At 31.0% G+C, this 16,181-nt stretch overlaps 1 long non-coding RNA gene across 1 annotated transcript in view; it reads left to right on the top strand.

The window, feature by feature from the left end:
* The first annotated feature begins 8,788 nt into the window (after nt 1-8,788).
* LOC145246015 (uncharacterized) overlaps nt 8,789-16,181 on the top strand; it is a 97,830-nt gene continuing 90,437 nt past the window's right edge. Inside the window, exon 1 of the long non-coding RNA XR_013863064.1 lies at nt 8,789-8,923. This is a non-coding gene — a long non-coding RNA (uncharacterized LOC145246015). The remainder of the gene's footprint in view (nt 8,924-16,181) is intronic.

A 16,181-nucleotide genomic window follows, 5' to 3' on the forward strand; every position in this document is an offset into this window, starting at 1 on the left:
TTTTGAAGGTTAACAGATTATCAAATGCGGGGGGGGGGGGGGGCAAATCTTATGATCGCCGCGGGCTGCAAAGACTGTTGCTGTTTAATTTTTCAACATTTTTCAGAATATGTAAAGCAACTGCTTTCTTTGAAAGGTTACATAGAGAATTTATGCAATTTAAAAAAATTGTTTTACAAATAAAATAAATTTACATCGTATTTTGAGGTTATTCTCATTTTAGTTTTAGTGATAATTTAAAAATAATAAATATTTATAATTAGTACCAATAATGAAAAATTAAATTAAAAATTTAAAAGAATCGGTTTTGGAATCGTAAAATAGGGACACATTTTTCCGATTCCGATACCTCCAATACTTCAGATTTTTACAAACTTTCGGTATAAAATTTCAGATTTTTTGTTAGCTTTTATATATTTTTCTATTTTCTATTTTTATCCTCTCAAAATGCTGCCCCCTGCTGCTCGTAAATAAGAGACACATTTTTCTGATTCTGATACCTCAAAAATTTCCGATTTTTTACAACTTTTTCAGTATAAAATGTCAGATTTTTTGTTAAATTTTGTTTATTTTTATTTATTTTTTTCTACTTTCTATTTTTACTCTCTCAAAATGCCGCCCCTTGACATATGCCGCTCGCAAAATAGGGACACCTTTTTGCGATTCCAATAACTACAAAAGTTCCCATTTTTTTACAACCTTTTCGATATAAAATTTCAGATTTTTGTTAGCATTTTTTTCGATTTTCCCCTTTTACCATCTCAAAATGCTGGCCCTATGCCGCCCCTCCCGACGCTCAGAAAATAGGGACACATTTTTTCTGATTCCGATACCCCCCAAAATTCCGATTTTTTACAACCTTTTTGGTATAAAATTTCCTAATTTTTTTAGCTTTTGTTTATTTTTATTTATTTATTCTACTTTCTATTTTTACTCTCTCAAAATGCTGCCCCCTGACATATGCCGCTCGCAAAATAGGGACACCTTTTTGCGATTCCAATAACTACAAAAGTTCCCATTTTTTGCAACCTTTTCGATATAAAATTTCAGATTTTTTGTTAGCCTTTTTTTCGATTTTCCCCTTTTACCATCTCAAAATGCCGCCCCCATCTGCCCCCATGCCGCCCCCCCCGACGCTCAGAAAATAGGGACACATTTTTTCTGATTCCGATACCCCCCAAAATTCCGATTTTTTTACAACCTTTTTGGTATAAAATTTCATATTTTTTGTTAACTTTTGTTTATTTTTATTTATTTTTTCTACTTTCTATTTTTACCCTCTCAAAATGCCGCCCCCTCAGGTGTGCCGCCCGCGGCGCCCCACTCCCCCCCCCCCCCGCCCCCTAGCTACGCCAGTGCCCCCATATTAACCTTCTTGTGGTTTATGGGTTTATCGGAACGCAATTTACTGAGAATTTCCTGGGCGAAAAACGAATGTTGTGACCCATTATCTATTAAACAGAAGAAATATACTAGTAGTCCATGTGCTTTCATAGATACTCAGATGACGGGAAAAATACTATTCAGTGTGATTTGGGATATGTTGTTCTTTGGGACACATGACGGTAAAATGGGTTCTCAACCCACATATCACACACTGGTAAGGAAATCCCTTACTACCACGACAAGATGCTCACCCAAACACCGAGTACATAAATTTAACTGTTTAGCCCTTCAACACTTTGCTTCGAAGGTATGAAACTTACTACAGTTCTTGATTGAATGATCTGTAGCTTGGCAAAGTTTACAAGATAAAATACCCCCCTCCCCCTTCACCTTTTTTATTTTTATTTATTTTTTTTTTTTACATAGGCATCACCACATTATCAAGGCCAAGAGGCCACTCAAGGATAAGGGTTAAAGAGTGTACAGTAGAAATTGGACATTATAGTAATCATTAGTAATGAAAATTTGGTTCATCAAGAACTTATTTACGTTAGACTTGAAGACAACCATATTGTAGTCAGCCGGAAAGCAGGAAAACGGAAGACAATTCCACAGGCGTGCAGTTCTAAGAAAAAAGCTTTGTTCATGGAATCTACGTTTAGGTTTAGGCACAGATAAAGAGTGGGGGGAATTATTGATAGTGTTTACAGCTAGACGAGTGTTTCTTGTGAAAGTTTGGCGAGGGGGGACCATAGATTGAAGCTCAGTCGAACACTTTCCATGAAAATAACGATACATCAGAGACAAACTCGCAACATCTCTTCTGTGAGATAAAGGTTGTAAGGAAGAGAAAAGGACATCTCCTACGAGGCTACGAAGTCTATTTTGAACTCTATCAAGGCAGGCCAAGTCCTTTCTAGCAGCTCCTGCGGCAACAATATTCCATCCTTGGACATACCTGGCTCTTATATAGATAGAGAATAGCATCAGCAGTGAGATATCTACCGGATCGATAGAAAGATCCCACCATTTTTCCAGCGGCCTTGGCAACAGATTTGATGTACGTGTTCCATTTAAGATCAGGAGTAATGGTCAAGCCAAGAAGTTTGTCAAAACTTGAGGCCTCCTGAAGACGAGAGCCATTCATTTCAATTGATGTCAGATGTGGATCAGAATGTTGATGATGTAAAGAGAGAAGCTTGGTTTTAGATGCATTAAAAGTAACCAGCCATTCTTTACCCCATTGTACTACGTGCTCAAGATCAGAGGAGAGAGAATTGGAGAGAACTTGGTCGTTTACTGTCTTAGATGTGCTACCATAAATGGTAGTGTCGTCAGCATAGATGTCTACAAATGATGTAAGGATGTGATTTGGAAGATCATTAATGTAGATCAGGAAAAGTGTTAGGCCCAGGATGGACCCCTGAGGGACACCGGCATTAATACTGTGAGCTTCTGATTTTTGCCCCTCAACTACTACTCTTATGAACCTATCAGAAAGAAATGATTTAATAATTGAGAAGACATTTCCAGCAATACCATAGCTAGAGATCTTATGAAGTAAACCTTTATGCCATACCCTATCAAAGGCCTTAGATATGTCAAGAGCAATTGCCCTAGAAAGGTTGCCTCCGTCGAGAGATTTGCTAATCCTATGAGATATAACTGTAAGCACATCTGCTGTAGATCTAGCAGAACGGAAACCATATTGAGTGTCACTAAGAAGGTTATTTTTGTTGAGATGGTTGATTACTTCTGTATTTAATACAGATTCCAGCAACTTACTCATGACGCACAGGAGACTTATTGGCCTGTACTGAGAGGGGGATGAGCGATCACCTGAATTCTTAAATACAGGGCATACTGATGAAATTTTCCAGGGAGATGGGAAACTATTCTCCTTAAGACAACGTTTAAACAGTTTTGTAAGTATGGGCGCTAGTTCAGGTTGAAGTTTTTTGAGTACTATAATTGGAATACCGTCAGGGCCAGTTGCTTTACTGGAATCAAGGTTTTTGATTAGCTTGGCAACATCACGTACAGATATACGTATATCACATAGCGTGTTTTCTGATACAGGAGGAAATATTGGGGGTTGGCAGCCTTGATCGCAAAGGGTAGAATTAGCTGCGAAGTTCTTGACAAAGAGTTTGGCTTTGTCTGATGCTGACGAGATTACCTCAGGTCCATTGATAATAGTTGGGATGGAGCACACGCTTCTGTTCAGGATTCTGTTTGCTATTTGCCAAAACTGGTGGGAACCAAGCTGCTGCTCAGCTACTTTGGACTTAACAGATAGAGCGTACAACTCTCTTGCATTCTTTATTACTTTCTTACAATGGTTGCTGGCAGTCCTGAAAGCGGCTTTAGTTTTCATACATCTATTACGTTGGAAACAGTGGAAAAAGTGATTTCTGTGCGCAATGGCAGCAGCACATTATGGAGAGAACCATGGCTGGCTGTTAGGTTTTTGCTGAAACTTTTTCGGGGGTATGAAACGGTCAATACCTACAATTAACCATTCCGTCAGGTCTAATACTATAGAGGACAAATCCTTTTTAAACATGGAATGCAGAGGTAGATCAGATATAAATGTACGGAAGCTATCCCAGTCAGCCTTAGTGTATCGATATACTGTACGATGGAGAGGTACGTCTGGGGACTTATTACATTTCATTTTTATCTTAATTGATACAACAGAGTGGTCGGAAGAGCCAAGAGGCGACAGAACAGAAACTGAACATAGTTCAGGGCAAGTTGTGAGAAAAAGGTCTAGTAGGCTTGCATACTGGCCATCATTGTCGGGCACACGGGTGGGTTCCTAAACAATCTGAGTGAGGTCATAGGCAATGGAGAAATCATGACAGAACCTTCCCTCATCATCGGTCTTGTTAGAGTGGGTCAACCATTCGACGTTGTGAACATTGAAGTCACCACATACGTGAATGTTAGCTGAAGGATAAGCAGATAAGACTTGGTCAATTTTCTTAGATATGCTTTGAAAGATAGTAACTCCGCTGTTATGGGGGCGATAGAGAGTAAATATAAATGCCGTAGTGTGAGCTAAAGCAACCTGGAAGCACATATAGGATAAGTTAGGATCTTCCCGGGAGATATCCCTACCACATGGAAAGTTATCCCTAATATAGGCACAAATTCCATGCCCATGGCGATCTTGGGGGTCAGATTTAGATGTTAAGTTAGAGTATCCTTTAATTGCGAACTCTTCTAGGGAAATAGCCTGTCCAATGCCAGTTTCACTTAAAAATAAAAGGTCTGGTTTAGTCTCCTGTAATTGGGTTTCAACCTCTGGAAGGTTAGAACGTAGACCCCTGATGTTGGAGAAGGAGACATGGTAGTAGGAGTCTACGTTGGAAGTTGGAGAACCGGGTTTAATCGTGTATTTTTTCTTGAAACTTGTCATGATGAATTTTTGGAATTTGTGGACTAGGTCGTCAGATTTACTTAGAGCAGGACAGAGAGGGGAAACTAAGAGAGAAAAAGAAACAAAGAATTTTTTTTTTTATTTGTAGCTAATGATAAGGTAAAGCCGTAACAATTACCCCCTAGTATGGCATCGAGAGGCCCCACCAGAAGCTACTGCATGGTCCAGAATCCATTCACCAAATGGCAATACAGCAACTCCAGTACTTTGCACCTGCTGATAGGACAGCCTCCTTGGTGGTTAATCCAAGGTTCGGGTCCCTGACTATCAGGCGGATAACGTCAGCCCAGACAAAACGTTTACCTCCAGCACCCTTACTAGTGACATGGCTACAAGGATAGACATAGAAACAGAAAATTTCCGCCATCTCTGCCAACTGTTTGCGCAAAATACTGCCAACCTAGAAAACAACTTTTTCTTCTCCCTTTGTCAGAAAAATCACTCATTAAAAAATGAGGACTGAGGGACAAATAAGAAGAAGCGAGAGTAACAGGAGCTGCCGATAACGCATCCACAATGCGTTTTCTACTCTCCATAATCCTGGGGAAGAAGACACCATCTTGGCTTTCATCTTGGGTGAAGAAGGCGCCATTTTTGGCGCGCAAATTTCCCACCGAACATCGAGCGGGGCGGCTAATAGGTATTCCATTACTTCAAATACATGCAACATAATATTATTTAGTGAAGGGTATCTTCCCCCACTTTTACTCATCAACTCTCTTCTAATCGCATTAGGATACTTAGCAAATATTATGGGAGCTATCATTGCCCGAGGTGCCACCCTCAGCAAAAAAATCAGTCCCATAGGACTTGTCGAGCTCAGTCAAATTTCTCTTAACTTTTTCGAGAAACGACTTCAAATTTTTAAAATCCATTATAACAGATGGAGGAGGAATAATTTCCTCAAAACCTGATTTTTAATCAAATCAGGGTTCAAATAATTAATAATTTTAGGGCAACATCAAAATTATCTGATGTTATGTCAAAAGCATCCCCATCTAGTTTCGATTTCAACCCTAATAATCTGTCAACTTTATTTAAACTGTCAGTGCAAAATTCGAATTTGTTCAGAAATGTTCTGAACGAAAATTTATCATCTGCGGACATGCCGGTAAATTTCGGACAATCCAATTGCATTTTGACAGGCATAGCCGTCGAACCTGAGGCGTATTTAATTTCAATTTTAATGAAAGCAATTTTACTTCAATTTCTGAAACCTTGCAAAGCTGAATTTTCTCCTCTTCTGGAGTTTTGAGCAGAATTTGGTCTATTAATTCATCTAGGTCTCTTAACCAACCTCTAATTACGACTTCTCGGGATCTGAAAAAATCTGGCGAAGGGTCATTAATTTCCAACTACTTTAGCGCACTATTAATGCACTATTTTGGCATCACGTATAGACATAGACGGAATTATGTATGAAACGAGTGGGAGTGGGGCGATTAAACCTTTTCCTTCCCACTAATTTTAGTTAGTGGCTTCCGGGCCTTGATAAGTGGTGATCACTGTGTAAAAAAAAAAAAAAAAAAAAAAAAAATCTACAAAGAAATCGCCAATATTTCAGAATGGAATTATTTAATCATATCACATGCTGACGAACATGGCCGCCACTGATTAAAAAGACCACTTTAGGCTAAGCTCTACAAATAGTTGAGTTATATAATTATAACCAAATTCGAAATTCCCAAGCTACTAATGATGCCTAACATTTAGGGGGGGGGGATTAAGCATTTTCCTGTTCCTTAAGATTTTTTTAAAAATAAATTTTCAATTCACATTCATTTGAAAAGTGACAACAATGTACACAAAATTAATACATTAAAACATAGCAGCACAAATACAAATCAAATATTAGCAATCTCGGGTTTGTATTACTGTACACATAGATTCGAAAAAGAGATTCGAAAAAGTGGTCAAAAAATAAAATATACAACAAAGAAATATTAACAGTAGCTATAAAAGTTACTTTGCAACCTACCTGAATCATTTATTAGTGTTTTTAAGCAGTTTTAAATGCTCTTTATTTCATACCAAATATTAACTTTTTACGAGTCGTAAGAATTCAAGATGGCCAAAATTAATATATTAATACTCCCCCTTCTTCTTCGAAGAGAGAAGCTTCGTTTTCAAATTATAGTTCGCGCATATTTTGTGGGGAGGAGCTTGCCTCGTTTTCAGCACGTGTCTCTGCGGACATATGTCTCTGCGGACAGTTTGCGTTTACATGTCTCTGCGGACATTTTGCGTTTCCATTTTTTTTGTTTACATTTTTTAGAAGTTCCGTCCTCATAATGAAAGTATTTGTAAACATTACATTTAATTTAGATATTTATTGCGCACAAATACTTTTTAGTTTTTTTCTTGGGGGGGGGGGGAATAACATATAAAGTGGTCAAAACGGTAAATATTTTTTTAAGTTTACATTTTTAAGAAGTTTTCGTACTAGTGCAGAGAGTGACCTGGACGTAAATAATAACGTTATTATTTAAAAAGCCATTCTTAACATGGGGAGGGGAGTGTGTTTTGTACCTATTCTATGCTTTAATCTTACAATTGATTAAAAAAAAACACACCATAAAACTTTAATTAAACTTGGAAATACGATTTGACACGGTAAGTTTGGGAAAAGGAATTATAAATAAAAAACTAGACAAAATACGGTTAAAAACTCGCTCAATATATGTTTCCGTGACATAGGTTGACATGTATTCAGTGGGTTTTTAACAGTATTTTGCATATTTTTTATTTTCAACTCCTTTTCCCAAACTTACCGTGTTAAAGAGAGAGTCGGTCGCCATTCTTAATTTTCCAATATATCGATAAACATTGTATGTTTTTCGAGCTGAATAAACATGTTACATTAAATAAAAAAACTAAAAACATATCCAGTTAGGTTGAAAAGTAACTTATCTTGGTTTGATAACATTTATTTAAAAACAATTTGCGCTTGAGACATTTTTTTTTCCAGAAATTTTCAGGACATCAGGGATTTTCGGGTGTGCTGAAAACGAATATCACATTTTCACGATATTGCAAACATACTTTTCTGCATGTTTCATCCAGTAATATACGCTTTTCGGAAACTTAAATTTTAAATCATACACTTTTCGGAAACTTCTTTTAAATTTATATCCATCGATTCCTGAAACTGTATTTTTCTGAAACCTAACGACTTCCAATGTTATCAAAGCCAAGATAAGTTACTTTTCTACCTAACTGGATATGTTTTTAGTGTTTTTATTTAATGTAACATGTTTATTCAGCTCGAAAAACATACAATGTTTATCGATGTATTGGACAATTAAGAATGGCGACCGACTCTCTCTTTAGTTTGGGAAAAGGAGTTGAAAATAAAAAATATGCAAAATACTGTTAAAAACCCACTGAATACATGTCAACCTATGTCACGGAAACATATATTGAGCGAGTTTTTAACCGTATTTTGTCTAGTTTTTTATTTATAATTCCTTTTCCCAAACTTACCGTGTCAAATCGTATTTCCAAGTTTAATTAAAGTTTTATGGTGTGTTTTTTTTAATCAATTGTAAGGTTAAAGCATAGAATAGGTACAAAACACCCTCCCCTCCCCATGTTAAGAATGGCTTTTTAAATAATAACGTTATTATTTACGTCCAGGGCCAGGTCACTCTCTGCACTAGTACGAAAACTTCTTAAAAATGTAAACTTAAAAAAATATTTACCGTTTTGACCACTTTATATGTTATCCCCCCCCCCCAAGAAAAAAACTAAATAGTATTTGTGCGCAATAAATATCTAAATTAAATGTAATGTTTACAAATACTTTCATTATGAGGACGGAACTTCTAAAAAATGTAAACAAAAAAAAAAAGAAACGCAAAATGTCCGCAGAGACATGTAAACGCAAACTGTCCGCAGAGACATATGTCCGCAGAGACACGTGCTGAAAACGAGGCAAGCTCCTCCCCACAAAATATGCGCGAACTATAATTTGAAAACGAAGCTTCTCTCTTCGAAGAAGAAGGGGGGGGGGTATTAATATATTAATTTTGGCCATCTTGAATGAAATAAAGAGCATTTAAAACTACTTAAAAACACTAATAAATGATTCAGGTAGGTTGCAAAGTAACTTTTATAGCTACTGTTAATATTTCTTTGTTGTATATTTTATTTTTTGACCACTTTTTCGAATCTATGTGTACAGTAATAAACCTCAACTTAAATTAATCAATTAATTTAAATTAATCAATGTAACACATACAAGGAGTTACTTTTATAATTAACATCTTGCGAAAGAATCATTAATGGTTAAATACTGTGAGTTTTTTGCTTTCTTAATACGTCAACAGAATTGGAACCGAAGTTTTTTTTTTTTTTTTTTTTTTTTTTCAATTGTACACGATCCTCATGGGATCTTAAATTGAAAAAATGCAATTATGATATGCTAGCAGCCTACGACCCAATATCAAGGGCGGATGAATTATTATCTAACTTTGCTTTAAACGTGAGAAGAAATTCAAATTTCTTTCTTTCTTTATTTTTTTTAGGAGTGCAACACATCGCCAAATAAAATTATTACTGACATAGGTTTTGAGACAAAAAGTACTTTAACGAAATAATTACATTTCAGATTCAACGAAACCGAAATATATTCATCATTAATCTGTTCAAATTACGAAAAAAAAAAAAACTTCTACTCGTCTTAAATCAAGATATTTATAGATTACTAGCGTTTGCATTAAATAATGATTCTAGATGTTTTGCATTAAATAATGATACTAGATGTTTTACATTAAATGCTAATTCTAGATGTTTTGCATTAAATAATGATTCTAAATGTTTTGCATTAAATAATGATTCTAGATGTTTTGCATTAAATAATGATTCTAGATGTTTTGCATTAAATAATGATTCTAGATATTTTGCATTAAATAATGATTCTAGATACTTTGCATCAAATAATGATTCTAGATGTTTTGCATTAAATAATGATTCTAGATGTTTTGCATTAAATGATGATTCTAGATATTTTGCATTAAATAATGATTTTAGATGTTTTGCATTAAATAATGATTCTAGATGTTTTGCATTAAATAATGATTCTAGATGTTTTGCATTAAATAATGATTCGAGATGTTTTGCATTAAATAATGATTCTAGATGTTTTGCATTAAATAATGATTCTAGATGTTTTGCATTGAATTATGATTCTAGATGTTTTGCATTGAATTATGATTCTAGATGTTTTGCATTAAATAATTATTCTAGATGTTTTGCATTAAATGATTATTCTAGATGTTTTGCATTAAATAATTATTCTAGATGTTTTGCATTGAATGATGATTCTAGATGTTTTGCATTAAATGATGATTCTAGATGTTTTGCATTAAATAATGATTCTAGATGTTTTGCATTAAATGATGATTCTAGATGTTTTGCATTAAATGATGATTATAGATGTTTTGCAAAATATCTACAATCATTATTTTTGTATTAAATAATGATTCTAGATGTTTTGCATTAAATAATGATTCTAGATGTTTTGCATTCAATAATGATTCTAGATGTTTTGCATTAAATAATGATTCTTGATGTGTTGCATTAAATTATGATTCCAGATATTTTGCATAAAATTATGATTCTAGATGTTTTGCATTAAATTATTATTCTAGATGTTTTGCATTAACTGATGATTCTAGATTTTTTGCATTAAATAATGATTCTAGATGTTTTGCATTAAATAATGATTCTAGATGTTTTGCATTAAATAATGATTCTAGATGTTTTGCAAAATATCTAGAATCATTATTTTTGTATTAAATGATGATTCTAGATGTTTTGCATTAAATAATGATTCTAGATGTTTTGCATTAAATGATGATTCTAGATGTTGTGCATTAAATGATGATTCTAGATGTTTTGCATTAAATAATGATTCTAGATGTTTTGCATTAAATGATGATTCTAGATGTTTTGCATTAAATGATGATTCTAGCTGTTTTGCATTAAATAATGATTCTAGATGTTTTGCATTAAATGATGATTCTAGATGTTTCGCATTAAATAATGATTCTAGATATTTTGCATTAAATGATGATTCTAGATGTTTTGCATTAAATAATGATTCTAGATGTTTTGCATTAAATAATGATTCTAGATGTTTTGGATGAAATGATGATGCTAGATGTTTTGAATTAAATGATGATGCTAGATGTTTTGCATTAAATAATGATTCTAGATATTTTGCATAAAATAATGATTCTAGATGTTTTGCATTACATAATGATTCTAGATGTTTTGCATGAAATAATTATTCTAGACGTTTTGTCATTAAATAATGATTCTAGATGTTTCGCATTAAATAATGATTCTAGATGTTTCGCATTAAATAATGATTCTATATGTTTTGCATGAAATAATGATTCTAGATATTTTGCATTAAATAATGATTCTAGATATTTTGCATTAAATAATGATTCTGGATGTTTCGCATTAAATAATGATTCTAGATGTTTTGCATTAAAAATGATTCTATATGTTTTGCATTAAATAATGATTCTTGATGTTTTGCATTAAATAATTATTCTAGATGTTTTACATTAAATAATGATTCTTGATGTTTTGCATTAAATTATGATTCTAGATGTTGTGCCTTAAATGATGATTCTAGATGTTTTGCATTAAATTATGATTCTGGATGTTTTGCATTAAATAATGATTCAAGAGGTTTTGCATTAAATGATGATTCTAGATATTTTGCATAAAATGATGATTCTAGATGTTTTGCATTAAATAATGATTCTAGATGTTTTGCATGAAATGATGATGCTAGATGTTTTGCATTAAATGATGATGCTAGATGTTTTGCATTCAATAATGATTCTAGATATTTTGCATTAAATAATGATTCTAGATGTTTTGCATTAAATAATGATTCTAGATGTTTTGCATTAATAATGATTCTAGATGTTTTGCATTAAATAATGATTATAGATGTTTAGCATTAAATAATGATTCTAGATGTTTTGCATTAAATAATGATTCAAGAGGTTTTGCATTAAATGATGATTCTAGATGTTTTGCATTAAATGATGATTCTAGATGTTTTGCATTAAATAATGATTCTAGATGTTTTGGATGAAATGATGATGCTAGATGTTTTGAATTAAATGATGATGCTAGATGTTTTGCATTAAATAATGATTCTAGATATTTTGCATAAAATAATGATTCTAGATGTTTTGCATTACATAATGATTCTAGATGTTTTGCATGAAATAATTATTCTAGACGTTTTGTCATTAAATAATGATTCTAGATGTTTCGCATTAAATAATGATTCTAGATGTTTCGCATTAAATAATGATTCTATATGTTTTGCATTAAATAATGATTCTAGATATTTTGCATTAAATAATGATTCTAGATATTTTGCATTAAATAATGATTCTGGATGTTTCGCATTAAATAATGATTCTAGATGTTTTGCATTAAAAATGATTCTATATATTTTGCATAAAATAATGATTCTAGATGTTTTGCATTACATAATGATTCTAGATGTTTTGCATTAAATAATTATTCTAGACGTTTTGTCATTAAATAATGATTCTAGATGTTTCGCATTAAATAATGATTCTAGATGTTTCGCATTAAATAATGATTCTATATGTTTTGCATAAAATAATGATTCTAGATATTTTGCATTAAATAATGATTCTAGATATTTTGCATTAAATAATGATTCTGGATGTTTCGCATTAAATAATGATTCTAGATGTTTTGCATTAAAAATGATTCTATATGTTTTGCATTAAATAATGATTCTTGATGTTTTACATTAAATAATTATTCTAGATGTTTTACATTAAATAATGATTCTTGATGTTTTGCATTAAATTATGATTCTAGATGCTTTACATTCAATAATGATTCTTGATGTTTTGCATTAAATTATGATTCTAGATGTTTCGCATTAAATAATGATTCTTGATGTTTCGCATTAAATAATGATTCTATATGTTTTGCATAAAATAATGATTCTAGATATTTTGCATTAAATAATGATTCTAGATATTTTGCATTAAATAATGATTCTGGATGTTTCGCATTAAATAATGATTCTAGATGTTTTGCATTAAAAATGATTCTAGATGTTGTGCCTTAAATGATGATTCTAGATGTTTTGCATTAAAAATGATTCTATATGTTTTGCATTAAATAATGATTCTTGATGTTTTGCATTAAATAATTATTCTAGATGTTTTACATTAAATAATGATTCTTGATGTTTTGCATTAAATTATGATTCTAGATGTTTCGCATTAAATAATGATTCTTGATGTTTTGCATTAAATTATGATTCTAGATGTTTCGCATTAAATAATGATTCTTGATGTTTTGCATTAAATGATGATTCTAGATGTTTTGCATTAAATAATGATTCTTGATGTTTTGCATTAAATTATGATTCTAGATGTTTCGCATTAAATAATGATTCTTGATGTTTTGCATTATATTATGATTCTAGATGTTGTGCCTTAAATGATGATTCTAGATGTTTTGCATTAACAATGATTCTATATGTTTTGCATTAAATAATGATTCTTGATGTTTTGCATTACATAATGATTCTAGATATTTTGCATTAAATAATGATTCTAGATATTTTGCATTAAATAATGATTCTGGATGTTTCGCATTAAATAATGATTCTAGATGTTTTGCATTAAAAATGATTCTATATATTTTGCATAAAATAATGATTCTAGATGTTTTGCATTACATAATGATTCTAGGTTTTTTGCATTAAATAATTATTCTAGACGTTTTGTCATTGAATAATGATTCTAGATGTTTCGCATTAAATAATGATTCTAGATGTTTCGCATTAAATAATGGTTCTATATGTTTTGCATGAAATAATGATTCTAGATATTTTGCATTAAATAATGATTCTAGATATTTTGCATTAAATGATGATTCTGGATGTTTCGCATTAAATAATGATTCTAGATGTTTTGCATTAAAAATGATTCTATATATTTTGCATAAAATAATGATTCTAGATGTTTTGCATTACATAATGATTCTAGATGTTTTGCATTAAATAATTATTCTAGACGTTTTGTCATTAAATAATGATTCTAGATGTTTCGCATTAAATAATGATTCTAGATGTTTCGCATTAAATAATGATTCTAGATGTTTTGCATAAAATAATGATTCTAGATATTTTGCATTAAATAATGATTCTAGATATTTTGCATTAAATAATGATTCTGGATGTTTCGCATTAAATAATGATTCTAGATGTTTTGCATTAAAAATGATTCTATATGTTTTGCATTAAATAATGATTCTTGATGTTTTGCATTAAATAATTATTCTAGATGTTTTACATTAAATAATGATTCTTGATGTTTTGCATTATATTATGATTCTAGATGTTGTGCCTTAAATGATGATTCTAGATGTTTTGCATTAAAAATGATTCTATATGTTTTGCATTAAATAATGATTCTTGATGTTTTGCATTAAATAATTATTCTAGATGTTTTACATTAAATAATGATTCTTGATGTTTTGCATTAAATTATGATTCTAGATGTTGTGCCTTAAATGATGATTCTAGATGTTTTGCATTAAAAATGATTCTATATGTTTTGCATTAAATAATGATTCTTGATGTTTTGCATTACATAATGATTCTAGATATTTTGCATTAAATAATGATTCTAGATATTTTGCATTAAATAATGATTCTGGATGTTTCGCATTAAATAATGATTCTAGATGTTTTGCATTAAAAATGATTCTATATATTTTGCATAAAATAATGATTCTAGATGTTTTGCATTACATAATGATTCTAGATGTTTTGCATTAAATAATTATTCTAGACGTTTTGTCATTAAATAATGATTCTAGATGTTTCGCATTAAATAATGATTCTAGATGTTTCGCATTAAATAATGATTCTAGATGTTTCGCATTAAATAATGATTCTATATGTTTTGCATGAAATAATGATTCTAGATATTTTGCATTAAATAATGATTCTAGATATTTTGCATTAAATAATGATTCTGGATGTTTCGCATTAAATAATGATTCTAGATGTTTTGCATTAAAAATGATTCTATATGTTTTGCATTAAATAATTATTCTAGATGTTTTACATTAAATAATGATTCTTGATGTTTTGCATTAAATTATGATTCTAGATGTTGTGCCTTAAATGATGATTCTAGATGTTTTGCATTAAAAATGATTCTATATCTTTTGCATTAAATAATGATTCAAGAGGTTTTGCATTAAATAATTATTCTAGATGTTTTGCATTAAATTATGATTCTAGATGTTTTGCATTAAATAATGATTCAAGAGGTTTTGCATTAAATGATGATTCTAGATGTTTTGCATTAAATGATGATTCTAGATGTTTTGCATTAACTAATGATTCTAGATGTTTTGGATGAAATGATGATGCTAGATGTTTTGAATTAAATGAGGATGCTAGATGTTTTGCATTAAATAATGATTCTAGATATTTTGCATAAAATAATGATTCTAGATGTTTTGCATTACATAATGATTCTAGATGTTTTGCATGAAATAATTATTCTAGACGTTTTGTCATTAAATAATGATTCTAGATGTTTCGCATTAAATAATGATTCTAGATGTTTCGCATTAAATAATGATTCTATATGTTTTGCATGAAATAATGATTCTAGATATTTTGCATTAAATAATGATTCTAGATATTTTGCATTAAATAATGATTCTGGATGTTTCGCATTAAATAATGATTCTAGATGTTTTGCATTAAAAATGATTCTATATGTTTTGCATTAAATAATGATTCTTGATGTTTTGCATTAAATAATTATTCTAGATGTTTTACATTAAATAATGATTCTTGATGTTTTGCATTAAATTATGATTCTAGATGTTGTGCCTTAAATGATGATTCTAGATGTTTTGCATTAAAAATGATTCTATATCTTTTGCATTAAATAATGATTCAAGAGGTTTTGCATTAAATAATTATTCTAGATGTTTTGCATTAAATTATGATTCTAGATGTTTTGCATTAAATAATGATTCAAGAGGTTTTGCATTAAATGATGATTCTAGATGTTTTGCATTAAATGATGATTCTAGATGTTTTGCATTAACTAATGATTCTAGATGTTTTGGATGAAATGATGATGCTAGATGTTTTGAATTAAATGAGGATGCTAGATGTTTTGCATTAAATAATGATTCTAGATATTTTGCATAAAATAATGATTCTAGATGTTTTGCATTACATAATGATTCTAGATGTTTTGCATGAAATAATTATTCTAGACGTTTTGTCATT

The sequence above is a fragment of the Euprymna scolopes genome, chromosome 23 (genome assembly GCF_053919585.1).
Source record: "Euprymna scolopes isolate OS-2025 chromosome 23, ASM5391958v1, whole genome shotgun sequence".
Lineage (NCBI taxonomy): Eukaryota > Metazoa > Mollusca > Cephalopoda > Sepiida > Sepiolidae > Euprymna > Euprymna scolopes.